Here is a 12,650-nt window from a genome sequence, read left to right as displayed (position 1 = left end):
GGTAACAGAATTGCATGACAACCTGCAGAGCTAGTTTCGTCAAAATTAACACACATACTTGATGTGACTCATAAGCCGAACGAGTTACTTTCCGACGTTATTTTAGATGTGCAAGTGCCAGTCAAAAACACGCGGCGACGGCAATATGCAAACCAATTCGCTAGTTAACACCGGTCTTGTTGTGCGTGTTTCAAGCTCAAGAGCATCTCCAAGCAGAAAATGGTCAACAGCAACGTTCACACGGTTTCGTACTGCTCAAGTGCTGCACTAAAACGGTATGTTTCTTTTTCAGATCTGGAAAAACACGACCGAGAGAGGAATCAAACACGCAATCTTCGGATACGAAGTCCGACGCCTTATCCATTAGGCCACACGGTCACTGACAAACAAGTGGAACTTATATACGACTCATCTCAAAACGCTCACACCACTGAGGAGTTGTGTTTTCGTTCTACACAGACGCTGCCCCTTGCTCTTTCCCACCCATTTGATACATTCAACCTGCTACGAGACCTACCAAATATAGACTGGGAAACTAAACCACACACTTTGTGCATTCGGAAATGTAAGGCAGGGCGTCCCTCGCCGCATTTGCTACGATGCCCATTTGCTACTTCTGCAGAAGTGGCGGCGGCGGCGGCGGCGGCGGCGGCGGCGGCGGCGACGACGACGACGACGACGACGACCGCGGAAGGCTCTGAGATATGTGAGAAATACATCTATAAAATATATTTCAGACTGTGCCATCCCACCTTATGCTGTACCGCTTTGGCAAATGCTTTATCTGCGCCATTCGCCTTAATCACATCTGAGAGTAATTCTTAATAAAACGCCTCTCGCTAATTGTTAGTCATCCCAGATACTGTTTGCTATAAGGCCACGACGCGCAACTGATATCCAAAATTCGTCTGCCTCCTGTGAGGATCGAACTCACGACCCCTGGTTTACTAGACCAGTGCTCTGCCACTGAGCTAAAGAGGCGCGGCCTAGCGGTACTTTTGCGTACTTCATCCTTACGGTCGTCTGGATCATCAGACTTCAGCTGACAACACTTCATATTACCGTCTAATATTTGCAGCTATGGCGACCCATTACTGCTTGCCTACACATCTGACACGTAAAGGAAGTGCTCTCCAAATAACACCACTTGCATTTCAGAACATGTCTTTCACACATGTCTACAAAATCACCTTCACCTTCAAATACAGTTTCGTAGCGACTGACGGAGACGTAGGCAAAGTTTAAAGTTGCTATTTCCATTACATCACGTTAATCAGAAAAACGGTAAGTTACATCTGCAGAGGAACAAAATTCCGTTCCTCCCCACGTGGGGCTCGAACCCACGACCCTGGGATTAAGAGCCTTATGTTCTACCGACTGAGCTAGCCGCGCTGCCTCGGTGAGTATATGCCGGTTAGCACGTCACACAGTACTCGTTTGGGTTGATTGGTCCCATACAGAACCTCCCCATGTTGCCTAATGTTTTCCTAACGTCACACTCGTCACGTAGTTCACTTTTATTTCATAATCATTTCTGAGAGGTAACAGAATTGCATGACAACCTGCAGAGCTAGTTTCGTCAAAATTAACACACATCCTTGATGTGACTCATAAGCCGAACGAGTTACTTTCCGACGTTATTTTAGATGTGCAAGTGCCAGTCAAAAACACGCGGCGACGGCAATATGCAAACCAATTCGCTAGTTAACACCGGTCTTGTTGTGCGTGTTTCAAGCTCAAGAGCATCTCCAAGCAGAAAATGGTCAACAGCAACGTTCACACGGTTTCGTACTGCTCAAGTGCTGCACTAAAACGGTATGTTTCTTTTTCAGATCTGGAAAAACACGACCGAGAGAGGAATCAAACACGCAATCTTCGGATACGAAGTCCGACGCCTTATCCATTAGGCCACACGGTCACTGACAAACAAGTGGAACTTATATACGACTCATCTCAAAACGCTCACACCACTGAGGAGTTGTGTTTTCGTTCTACACAGACGCTGCCCCTTGCTCTTTCCCACCCATTTGATACATTCAACCTGCTACGAGACCTACCAAATATAGACTGGGAAACTAAACCACACACTTTGTGCACTCGGAAATGTAAGGCAGGGCGTCCCTCGCCGCATTTGCTACGATGCCCATTTGCTACTTCTGCAGAAGTGGCGGCGGCGGCGGCGGCGGCGGCGGCGGCGGCGGCGACGACGACGACGACGACGACGACCGCGGAAGGCTCTGAGATATGTGATAAATACATATATAAAATATATTTCAGACTGTGCCATCCCACCTTATGCTGTACCGCTTTGGCAAATGCTTTATCTGCGCCATTCGCCTTAATCACATCTGAGAGTAATTCTTAATAAAACGCCTCTCGCTAATTGTTAGTCATCCCAGATACTGTTTGCTATAAGGCCACGACGCGCAACTGATATCCAAAATTCGTCTGCCTCCTGTGAGGATCGAACTCACGACCCCTGGTTTACTAGACCAGTGCTCTGCCACTGAGCTAAAGAGGCGCGGCCTAGCGGTACTTTTGCGTACTTCATCCTTACGGTCGTCTGGATCATCAGACTTCAGCTGACAACACTTCATATTACCGTCTAATATTTGCACCTATGGCGACCCATTACTGCTTGCCTACACATCTGACACGTAAAGGAAGTGCTCTCCAAATAACACCACTTGCATTTCAGAACATGTCTTTCACACATGTCTACAAAATCACCTTCACCTTCAAATACAGTTTCGTAGCGACTGACGGAGACGTAGGCAAAGTTTAAAGTTGCTATTTCCATTACATCACGTTAATCAGAAAAACGGTAAGTTACATCTGCAGAGGAACAAAATTCCGTTCCTCCCCACGTGGGGCTCGAACCCACGACCCTGGGATTAAGAGCCTTATGTTCTACCGACTGAGCTAGCCGCGCTGCCTCGGTGAGTATATGCCGGTTAGCACGTCACACAGTACTCGTTTGGGTTGATTGGTCCCATACAGAACCTCCCCATGTTGCCTAATGTTTTCCTAACGTCACACTCGTCACGTAGTTCACTTTTATTTCATAATCATTTCTGAGAGGTAACAGAATTGCATGACAACCTGCAGAGCTAGTTTCGTCAAAATTAACACACATACTTGATGTGACTCATAAGCCGAACGAGTTACTTTCCGACGTTATTTTAGATGTGCAAGTGCCAGTCAAAAACACGCGGCGACGGCAATATGCAAACCAATTCGCTAGTTAACACCGGTCTTGTTGTGCGTGTTTCAAGCTCAAGAGCATCTCCAAGCAGAAAATGGTCAACAGCAACGTTCACACGGTTTCGTACTGCTCAAGTGCTGCACTAAAACGGTATGTTTCTTTTTCAGATCTGGAAAAACACGACCGAGAGAGGAATCAAATACGCAATCTTCGGATACGAAGTCCGACGCCTTATCCATTAGGCCACACGGTCACTGACAAACAAGTGGAACTTATATACGACTCATCTCAAAACGCTCACACCACTGAGGAGTTGTGTTTTCGTTCTACACAGACGCTGCCCCTTGCTCTTTCCCACCCATTTGATACATTCAACCTGCTACGAGACCTACCAAATATAGACTGGGAAACTAAACCACACACTTTGTGCATTCGGAAATGTAAGGCAGGGCGTCCCTCGCCGCATTTGCTACGATGTCCATTTGCTACTTCTGCAGAAGTGGCGGCGGCGGCGACGACGACGACGACGACGACGACGACGACGACGACGACGACAACCGCGGAAGGCTCTGAGATATGTGAGAAATACATCTATAAAATATATTTCAGACTGTCCCATCCCACCTTATGCTGTACCGCTTTGGCAAATGCTTTATCTGCGCCATTCGCCTTAATCACATCTGAGAGTAATTCTTAATAAAACGCCTCTCGCTAATTGTTAGTCATCCCAGATACTGTTTGCTATAAGGCCACGACACGCAACTGATATCCAAAATTCGTCTGCCTCCTGTGAGGATCGAACTCACGACCCCTGGTTTACTAGACCAGTGCTCTGCCACTGAGCTAAAGAGGCGCGGCCTAGCGGTACTTTTGCGTACTTCATCCTTACGGTCGTCTGGATCATCAGACTTCAGCTGACAACACTTCATATTACCGTCTAATATTTGCAGCTATGGCGACCCATTACTGCTTGCCTACACATCTGACACGTAAAGGAAGTGCTCTCCAAATAACACCACTTGCATTTCAGAACATGTCTTTCACACATGTCTACAAAATCACCTTCACCTTCAAATACAGTTTCGTAGCGACTGACGGAGACGTAGGCAAAGTTTAAAGTTGCTATTTCCATTACATCACGTTAATCAGAAAAACGGTAAGTTACATCTGCAGAGGAACAAAATTCCGTTCCTCCCCACGTGGGGCTCGAACCCACGACCCTGGGATTAAGAGCCTTATGTTCTACCGACTGAGCTAGCCGCGCTGCCTCGGTGAGTATATGCCGGTTAGCACGTCACACAGTACTCGTTTGGGTTGATTGGTCCCATACAGAACCTCCCCATGTTGCCTAATGTTTTCCTAACGTCACACTCGTCACGTAGTTCACTTTTATTTCATAATCATTTCTGAGAGGTAACAGAATTGCATGACAACCTGCAGAGCTAGTTTCGTCAAAATTAACACACATACTTGATGTGACTCATAAGCCGAACGAGTTACTTTCCGACGTTATTTTAGATGTGCAAGTGCCAGTCAAAAACACGCGGCGACGGCAATATGCAAACCAATTCGCTAGTTAACACCGGTCTTGTTGTGCGTGTTTCAAGCTCAAGAGCATCTCCAAGCAGAAAATGGTCAACAGCAACGTTCACACGGTTTCGTACTGCTCAAGTGCTGCACTAAAACGGTATGTTTCTTTTTCAGATCTGGAAAAACACGACCGAGAGAGGAATCAAACACGCAATCTTCGGATACGAAGTCCGACGCCTTATCCATTAGGCCACACGGTCACTGACAAACAAGTGGAACTTATATACGACTCATCTCAAAACGCTCACACCACTGAGGAGTTGTGTTTTCGTTCTACACAGACGCTGCCCCTTGCTCTTTCCCACCCATTTGATACATTCAACCTGCTACGAGACCTACCAAATATAGACTGGGAAACTAAACCACACACTTTGTGCATTCGGAAATGTAAGGCAGGGCGTCCCTCGCCGCATTTGCTACGATGTCCATTTGCTACTTCTGCAGAAGTGGCGGCGGCGGCGGCGGCGACGACGACGACGACGACGACGACGACAACCGCGGAAGGCTCTGAGATATGTGAGAAATACATCCACAAAATATATTTCAGACTGTGCCATCCCACCTTATGCTGTACCGCTTTGGCAAATGCTTTATCTGCGCCATTCGCCTTAATCACATCTGAGAGTAATTCTTAATAAAACGCCTCTCGCTAATTGTTAGTCATCCCAGATACTGTTTGCTATAAGGCCACGACGCGCAACTGATATCCAAAATTCGTCTGCCTCCTGTGAGGATCGAACTCACGACCCCTGGTTTACTAGACCAGTGCTCTGCCACTGAGCTAAAGAGGCGCGGCCTAGCGGTACTTTTGCGTACTTCATCCTTACGGTCGTCTGGATCATCAGACTTCAGCTGACAACACTTCATATTACCGTCTAATATTTGCAGCTATGGCGACCCATTACTGCTTGCCTACACATCTGACACGTAAAGGAAGTGCTCTCCAAATAACACCACTTGCATTTCAGAACATGTCTTTCACACATGTCTACAAAATCACCTTCACCTTCAAATACAGTTTCGTAGCGACTGACGGAGACGTAGGCAAAGTTTAAAGTTGCTATTTCCATTACATCACGTTAATCAGAAAAACGGTAAGTTACATCTGCAGAGGAACAAAACTCCGTTCCTCCCCACGTGGGGCTCGAACCCACGACCCTGGGATTAAGAGCCTTATGTTCTACCGACTGAGCTAGCCGCGCTGCCTCGGTGAGTATATGCCGGTTAGCACGTCACACAGTACTCGTTTGGGTTGATTGGTCCCATACAGAACCTCCCCATGTTGCCTAATGTTTTCCTAACGTCACACTCGTCACGTAGTTCACTTTTATTTCATAATCATTTCTGAGAGGTAACAGAATTGCATGACAACCTGCAGAGCTAGTTTCGTCAAAATTAACACACATCCTTGATGTGACTCATAAGCCGAACGAGTTACTTTCCGACGTTATTTTAGATGTGCAAGTGCCAGTCAAAAACACGCGGCGACGGCAATATGCAAACCAATTCGCTAGTTAACACCGGTCTTGTTGTGCGTGTTTCAAGCTCAAGAGCATCTCCAAGCAGAAAATGGTCAACAGCAACGTTCACACGGTTTCGTACTGCTCAAGTGCTGCACTAAAACGGTATGTTTCTTTTTCAGATCTGGAAAAACACGACCGAGAGAGGAATCAAACACGCAATCTTCGGATACGAAGTCCGACGCCTTATCCATTAGGCCACACGGTCACTGACAAACAAGTGGAACTTATATACGACTCATCTCAAAACGCTCACACCACTGAGGAGTTGTGTTTTCGTTCTACACAGACGCTGCCCCTTGCTCTTTCCCACCCATTTGATACATTCAACCTGCTACGAGACCTACCAAATATAGACTGGGAAACTAAACCACACACTTTGTGCATTCGGAAATGTAAGGCAGGGCGTCCCTCGCCGCATTTGCTACGATGTCCATTTGCTACTTCTGCAGAAGTGGCGGCGGCGACGACGACGACGACGACAACCGCGGAAGGCTCTGAGATATGTGAGAAATACATCTATAAAATATATTTCAGACTGTCCCATCCCACCTTATGCTGTACCGCTTTGGCAAATGCTTTATCTGCGCCATTCGCCTTAATCACATCTGAGAGTAATTCTTAATAAAACGCCTCTCGCTAATTGTTAGTCATCCCAGATACTGTTTGCTATAAGGCCACGACGCGCAACTGATATCCAAAATTCGTCTGCCTCCTGTGAGGATCGAACTCACGACCCCTGGTTTACTAGACCAGTGCTCTGCCACTGAGCTAAAGAGGCGCGGCCTAGCGGTACTTTTGCGTACTTCATCCTTACGGTTGTCTGGATCATCAGACTTCAGCTGACAACACTTCATATTACCGTCTAATATTTGCAGCTATGGCGACCCATTACTGCTTGCCTACACATCTGACACGTAAGGGAAGTGCTCTCCAAATAACACCACTTGCATTTCAGAACATGTCTTTCACACATGTCTACAAAATCACCTTCACCTTCAAATACAGTTTCGTAGCGACTGACGGAGACGTAGGCAAAGTTTAAAGTTGCTATTTCCATTACATCACGTTAATCAGAAAAACGGTAAGTTACATCTGCAGAGGAACAAAATTCCGTTCCTCCCCACGTGGGGCTCGAACCCACGACCCTGGGATTAAGAGCCTTATGTTCTACCGACTGAGCTAGCCGCGCTGCCTCGGTGAGTATATGCCGGTTAGCACGTCACACAGTACTCGTTTGGGTTGATTGGTCCCATACAGAACCTCCCCATGTTGCCTAATGTTTTCCTAACGTCACACTCGTCACGTAGTTCACTTTTATTTCATAATCATTTCTGAGAGGTAACAGAATTGCATGACAACCTGCAGAGCTAGTTTCGTCAAAATTAACACATATACTTGATGTGACTCATAAGCCGAACGAGTTACTTTCCGACGTTATTTTAGATGTGCAAGTGCCAGTCAAAAACACGCGGCGACGGCAATATGCAAACCAATTCGCTAGTTAACACCGGTCTTGTTGTGCGTGTTTCAAGCTCAAGAGCATCTCCAAGCAGAAAATGGTCAACAGCAACGTTCACACGGTTTCGTACTGCTCAAGTGCTGCACTAAAACGGTATGTTTCTTTTTCATATCTGGAAAAACACGACCGAGAGAGGAATCAAACACGCAATCTTCGGATACGAAGTCCGACGCCTTATCCATTAGGCCACACGGTCACTGACAAACAAGTGGAACTTATATACGACTCATCTCAAAACGCTCACACCACTGAGGAGTTGTGTTTTCGTTCTACACAGACGCTGCCCCTTGCTCTTTCCCACCCATTTGATACATTCAACCTGCTACGAGACCTACCAAATATAGACTGGGAAACTAAACCACACACTTTGTGCATTCGGAAATGTAAGGCAGGGCGTCCCTCGCCGCATTTGCTACGATGTCCATTTGCTACTTCTGCAGAAGTGGCGGCGGCGACGACGACGACGACGACGACGACGACGACGACGACGACGACGACAACCGCGGAAGGCTCTGAGATATGTGAAAAATACATCTATAAAATATATTTCAGACTGTCCCATCCCACCTTATGCTGTACCGCTTTGGCAAATGCTTTATCTGCGCCATTCGCCTTAATCACATCTGAGAGTAATTCTTAATAAAACGCCTCTCGCTAATTGTTAGTCATCCCAGATACTGTTTGCTATAAGGCCACGACGCGCAACTGATATCCAAAATTCGTCTGCCTCCTGTGAGGATCGAACTCACGACCCCTGGTTTACTAGACCAGTGCTCTGCCACTGAGCTAAAGAGGCGCGGCCTAGCGGTACTTTTGCGTACTTCATCCTTACGGTCGTCTGGATCATCAGACTTCAGCTGACAACACTTCATATTACCGTCTAATATTTGCAGCTATGGCGACCCATTACTGCTTGCCTACACATCTGACACGTAAAGGAAGTGCTCTCCAAATAACACCACTTGCATTTCAGAACATGTCTTTCACACATGTCTACAAAATCACCTTCACCTTCAAATACAGTTTCGTAGCAACTGACGGAGACGTAGGCAAAGTTTAAAGTTGCTATTTCCATTACATCACGTTAATCAGAAAAACGGTAAGTTACATCTGCAGAGGAACAAAATTCCGTTCCTCCCCACGTGGGGCTCGAACCCACGACCCTGGGACTAAGAGCCTTATGTTCTACCGACTGAGCTAGCCGCGCTGCCTCGGTGAGTATATGCCGGTTAGCACGTCACACAGTACTCGTTTGGGTTGATTGGTCCCATACAGAACCTCCCCATGTTGCCTAATGTTTTCCTAACGTCACACTCGTCACGTAGTTCACTTTTATTTCATAATCATTTCTGAGAGGTAACAGAATTGCATGACAACCTGCAGAGCTAGTTTCGTCAAAATTAACACACATACTTGATGTGACTCATAAGCCGAACGAGTTACTTTCCGACGTTATTTTAGATGTGCAAGTGCCAGTCAAAAACACGCGGCGACGGCAATATGCAAACCAATTCGCTAGTTAACACCGGTCTTGTTGTGCGTGTTTCAAGCTCAAGAGCATCTCCAAGCAGAAAATGGTCAACAGCAACGTTCACACGGTTTCGTACTGCTCAAGTGCTGCACTAAAACGGTATGTTTCTTTTTCAGATCTGGAAAAACACGACCGAGAGAGGAATCAAACACGCAATCTTCGGATACGAAGTCCGACGCCTTATCCATTAGGCCACACGGTCACTGACAAACAAGTGGAACTTATATACGACTCATCTCAAAACGCTCACACCACTGAGGAGTTGTGTTTTCGTTCTACACAGACGCTGCCCCTTGCTCTTTCCCACCCATTTGATACATTCACCCTGCTACGAGACCTACCAAATATAGACTGGGAAACTAAACCACACACTTTGTGCATTCGGAAATGTAAGGCAGGGCGTCCCTCGCCGCATTTGCTACGATGTCCATTTGCTACTTCTGCAGAAGTGGCGGCGGCGACGACGACGACGACGACGACGACGACGACGACGACGACAACCGCGGAAGGCTCTGAGATATGTGAGAAATACATCTATAAAATATATTTCAGACTGTCCCATCCCACCTTATGCTGTACCGCTTTGGCAAATGCTTTATCTGCGCCATTCGCCTTAATCACATCTGAGAGTAATTCTTAATAAAACGCCTCTCGCTAATTGTTAGTCATCCCAGATACTGTTTGCTATAAGGCCACGACGCGCAACTGATATCCAAAATTCGTCTGCCTCCTGTGAGGATCGAACTCACGACCCCTGGTTTACTAGACCAGTGCTCTGCCACTGAGCTAAAGAGGCGCGGCCTAGCGGTACTTTTGCGTACTTCATCCTTACGGTCGTCTGGATCATCAGACTTCAGCTGACAACACTTCATATTACCGTCTAATATTTGCAGCTATGGCGACCCATTACTGCTTGCCTACACATCTGACACGTAAAGGAAGTGCTCTCCAAATAACACCACTTGCATTTCAGAACATGTCTTTCACACATGTCTACAAAATCACCTTCACCTTCAAATACAGTTTCGTAGCAACTGACGGAGACGTAGGCAAAGTTTAAAGTTGCTATTTCCATTACATCACGTTAATCAGAAAAACGGTAAGTTACATCTGCAGAGGAACAAAATTCCGTTCCTCCCCACGTGGGGCTCGAACCCACGACCCTGGGACTAAGAGCCTTATGTTCTACCGACTGAGCTAGCCGCGCTGCCTCGGTGAGTATATGCCGGTTAGCATGTCACACAGTACTCGTTTGGGTTGATTGGTCCCATACAGAACCTCCCCATGTTGCCTAATGTTTTCCTAACGTCACACTCGTCACGTAGTTCACTTTTATTTCATAATCATTTCTGAGAGGTAACAGAATTGCATGACAACCTGCAGAGCTAGTTTCGTCAAAATTAACACACATACTTGATGTGACTCATAAGCCGAACGAGTTACTTTCCGACGTTATTTTAGATGTGCAAGTGCCAGTCAAAAACACGCGGCGACGGCAATATGCAAACCAATTCGCTAGTTAACACCGGTCTTGTTGTGCGTGTTTCAAGCTCAAGAGCATCTCCAAGCAGAAAATGGTCAACAGCAACGTTCACACGGTTTCGTACTGCTCAAGTGCTGCACTAAAACGGTATGTTTCTTTTTCAGATCTGGAAAAACACGACCGAGAGAGGAATCAAACACGCAATCTTCGGATACGAAGTCCGACGCCTTATCCATTAGGCCACACGGTCACTGACAAACAAGTGGAACTTATATACGACTCATCTCAAAACGCTCACACCACTGAGGAGTTGTGTTTTCGTTCTACACAGACGCTGCCCCTTGCTCTTTCCCACCCATTTGATACATTCACCCTGCTACGAGACCTACCAAATATAGACTGGGAAACTAAACCACACACTTTGTGCATTCGGAAATGTAAGGCAGGGCGTCCCTCGCCGCATTTGCTACGATGTCCATTTGCTACTTCTGCAGAAGTGGCGGCGGCGGCGACGACGACGACGACGACGACGACGACGACGACGACGACGACGACGACAACCGCGGAAGGCTCTGAGATATGTGAGAAATACATCTATAAAATATATTTCAGACTGTCCCATCCCACCTTATGCTGTACCGCTTTGGCAAATGCTTTATCTGCGCCATTCGCCTTAATCACATCTGAGAGTAATTCTTAATAAAACGCCTCTCGCTAATTGTTAGTCATCCCAGATACTGTTTGCTATAAGGCCACGACGCGCAACTGATATCCAAAATTCGTCTGCCTTCTGTGAGGATCGAACTCACGACCCCTGGTTTACTAGACCAGTGCTCTGCCACTGAGCTAAAGAGGCGCGGCCTAGCGGTACTTTTGCGTACTTCATCCTTACGGTCGTCTGGATCATCAGACTTCAGCTGACAACACTTCATATTACCGTCTAATATTTGCAGCTATGGCGACCCATTACTGCTTGCCTACACATCTGACACGTAAAGGAAGTGCTCTCCAAATAACACCACTTGCATTTCAGAACATGTCTTTCACACATGTCTACAAAATCACCTTCACCTTCAAATACAGTTTCGTAGCGACTGACGGAGACATAGGCAAAGTTTAAAGTTGCTATTTCCATTACATCACGTTAATCAGAAAAACGGTAAGTTACATCTGCAGAGGAACAAAATTCCGTTCCTCCCCACGTGGGGCTCGAACCCACGACCCTGGGATTAAGAGCCTTATGTTCTACCGACTGAGCTAGCCGCGCTGCCTCGGTGAGTATATGCCGGTTAGCACGTCACACAGTACTCGTTTGGGTTGATTGGTCCCATACAGAACCTCCCCATGTTGCCTAATGTTTTCCTAACGTCACACTCGTCACGTAGTTCACTTTTATTTCATAATCATTTCTGAGAGGTAACAGAATTGCATGACAACCTGCAGAGCTAGTTTCGTCAAAATTAACACACATACTTGATGTGACTCATAAGCCGAACGAGTTACTTTCCGACGTTATTTTAGATGTGCAAGTGCCAGTCAAAAACACGCGGCGACGGCAATATGCAAACCAATTCGCTAGTTAACACCGGTCTTGTTGTGCGTGTTTCAAGCTCAAGAGCATCTCCAAGCGGAAAATGGTCAACAGCAACGTTCACACGGTTTCGTACTGCTCAAGTGCTGCACTAAAACGGTATGTTTCTTTTTCATATCTGGAAAAACACGACCGAGAGAGGAATCAAACACGCAATCTTCGGATACGAAGTCCGACGCCTTATCCATTAGGCCACACGGTCACTGAC

At 46.6% G+C, this 12,650-nt stretch overlaps 8 non-coding genes across 8 annotated transcripts; all 8 read right to left on the bottom strand.

Annotated features, from left to right (window-relative positions):
* Positions 1–909: 909 nt before the first annotated feature.
* Trnat-agu (transfer RNA threonine (anticodon AGU)) lies at positions 910–981 on the bottom strand. The gene has a single exon. It is a non-coding gene; the product is annotated as a tRNA-Thr (tRNA).
* Positions 982–2,449: 1,468 nt separating this feature from the next.
* On the bottom strand, positions 2,450–2,521 carry Trnat-agu (transfer RNA threonine (anticodon AGU)). Its single transcript has one exon. It is a non-coding gene; the product is annotated as a tRNA-Thr (tRNA).
* A 1,465-nt stretch (positions 2,522–3,986) lies between these two features.
* On the bottom strand, positions 3,987–4,058 carry Trnat-agu (transfer RNA threonine (anticodon AGU)). Its single transcript has one exon. It is a non-coding gene; the product is annotated as a tRNA-Thr (tRNA).
* A 1,456-nt stretch (positions 4,059–5,514) lies between these two features.
* Positions 5,515–5,586, bottom strand: Trnat-agu (transfer RNA threonine (anticodon AGU)). The gene has a single exon. It is a non-coding gene; the product is annotated as a tRNA-Thr (tRNA).
* Positions 5,587–7,024: 1,438 nt separating this feature from the next.
* On the bottom strand, positions 7,025–7,096 carry Trnat-agu (transfer RNA threonine (anticodon AGU)). Its single transcript has one exon. It is a non-coding gene; the product is annotated as a tRNA-Thr (tRNA).
* Positions 7,097–8,561: 1,465 nt separating this feature from the next.
* Trnat-agu (transfer RNA threonine (anticodon AGU)) lies at positions 8,562–8,633 on the bottom strand. Its single transcript has one exon. It is a non-coding gene; the product is annotated as a tRNA-Thr (tRNA).
* A 1,459-nt stretch (positions 8,634–10,092) lies between these two features.
* On the bottom strand, positions 10,093–10,164 carry Trnat-agu (transfer RNA threonine (anticodon AGU)). The gene has a single exon. It is a non-coding gene; the product is annotated as a tRNA-Thr (tRNA).
* Positions 10,165–11,635: 1,471 nt separating this feature from the next.
* Positions 11,636–11,707, bottom strand: Trnat-agu (transfer RNA threonine (anticodon AGU)). Its single transcript has one exon. It is a non-coding gene; the product is annotated as a tRNA-Thr (tRNA).
* Between the last annotated feature and the right edge of the window lie 943 nt (positions 11,708–12,650).

This window comes from Schistocerca gregaria, chromosome 4, assembly GCF_023897955.1.
Source record: "Schistocerca gregaria isolate iqSchGreg1 chromosome 4, iqSchGreg1.2, whole genome shotgun sequence".
Lineage (NCBI taxonomy): Eukaryota > Metazoa > Arthropoda > Insecta > Orthoptera > Acrididae > Schistocerca > Schistocerca gregaria.
The sequence above is the reverse complement of the archived record's forward strand: the minus strand, read 5'-3'. Positions and strand labels throughout refer to the sequence as shown.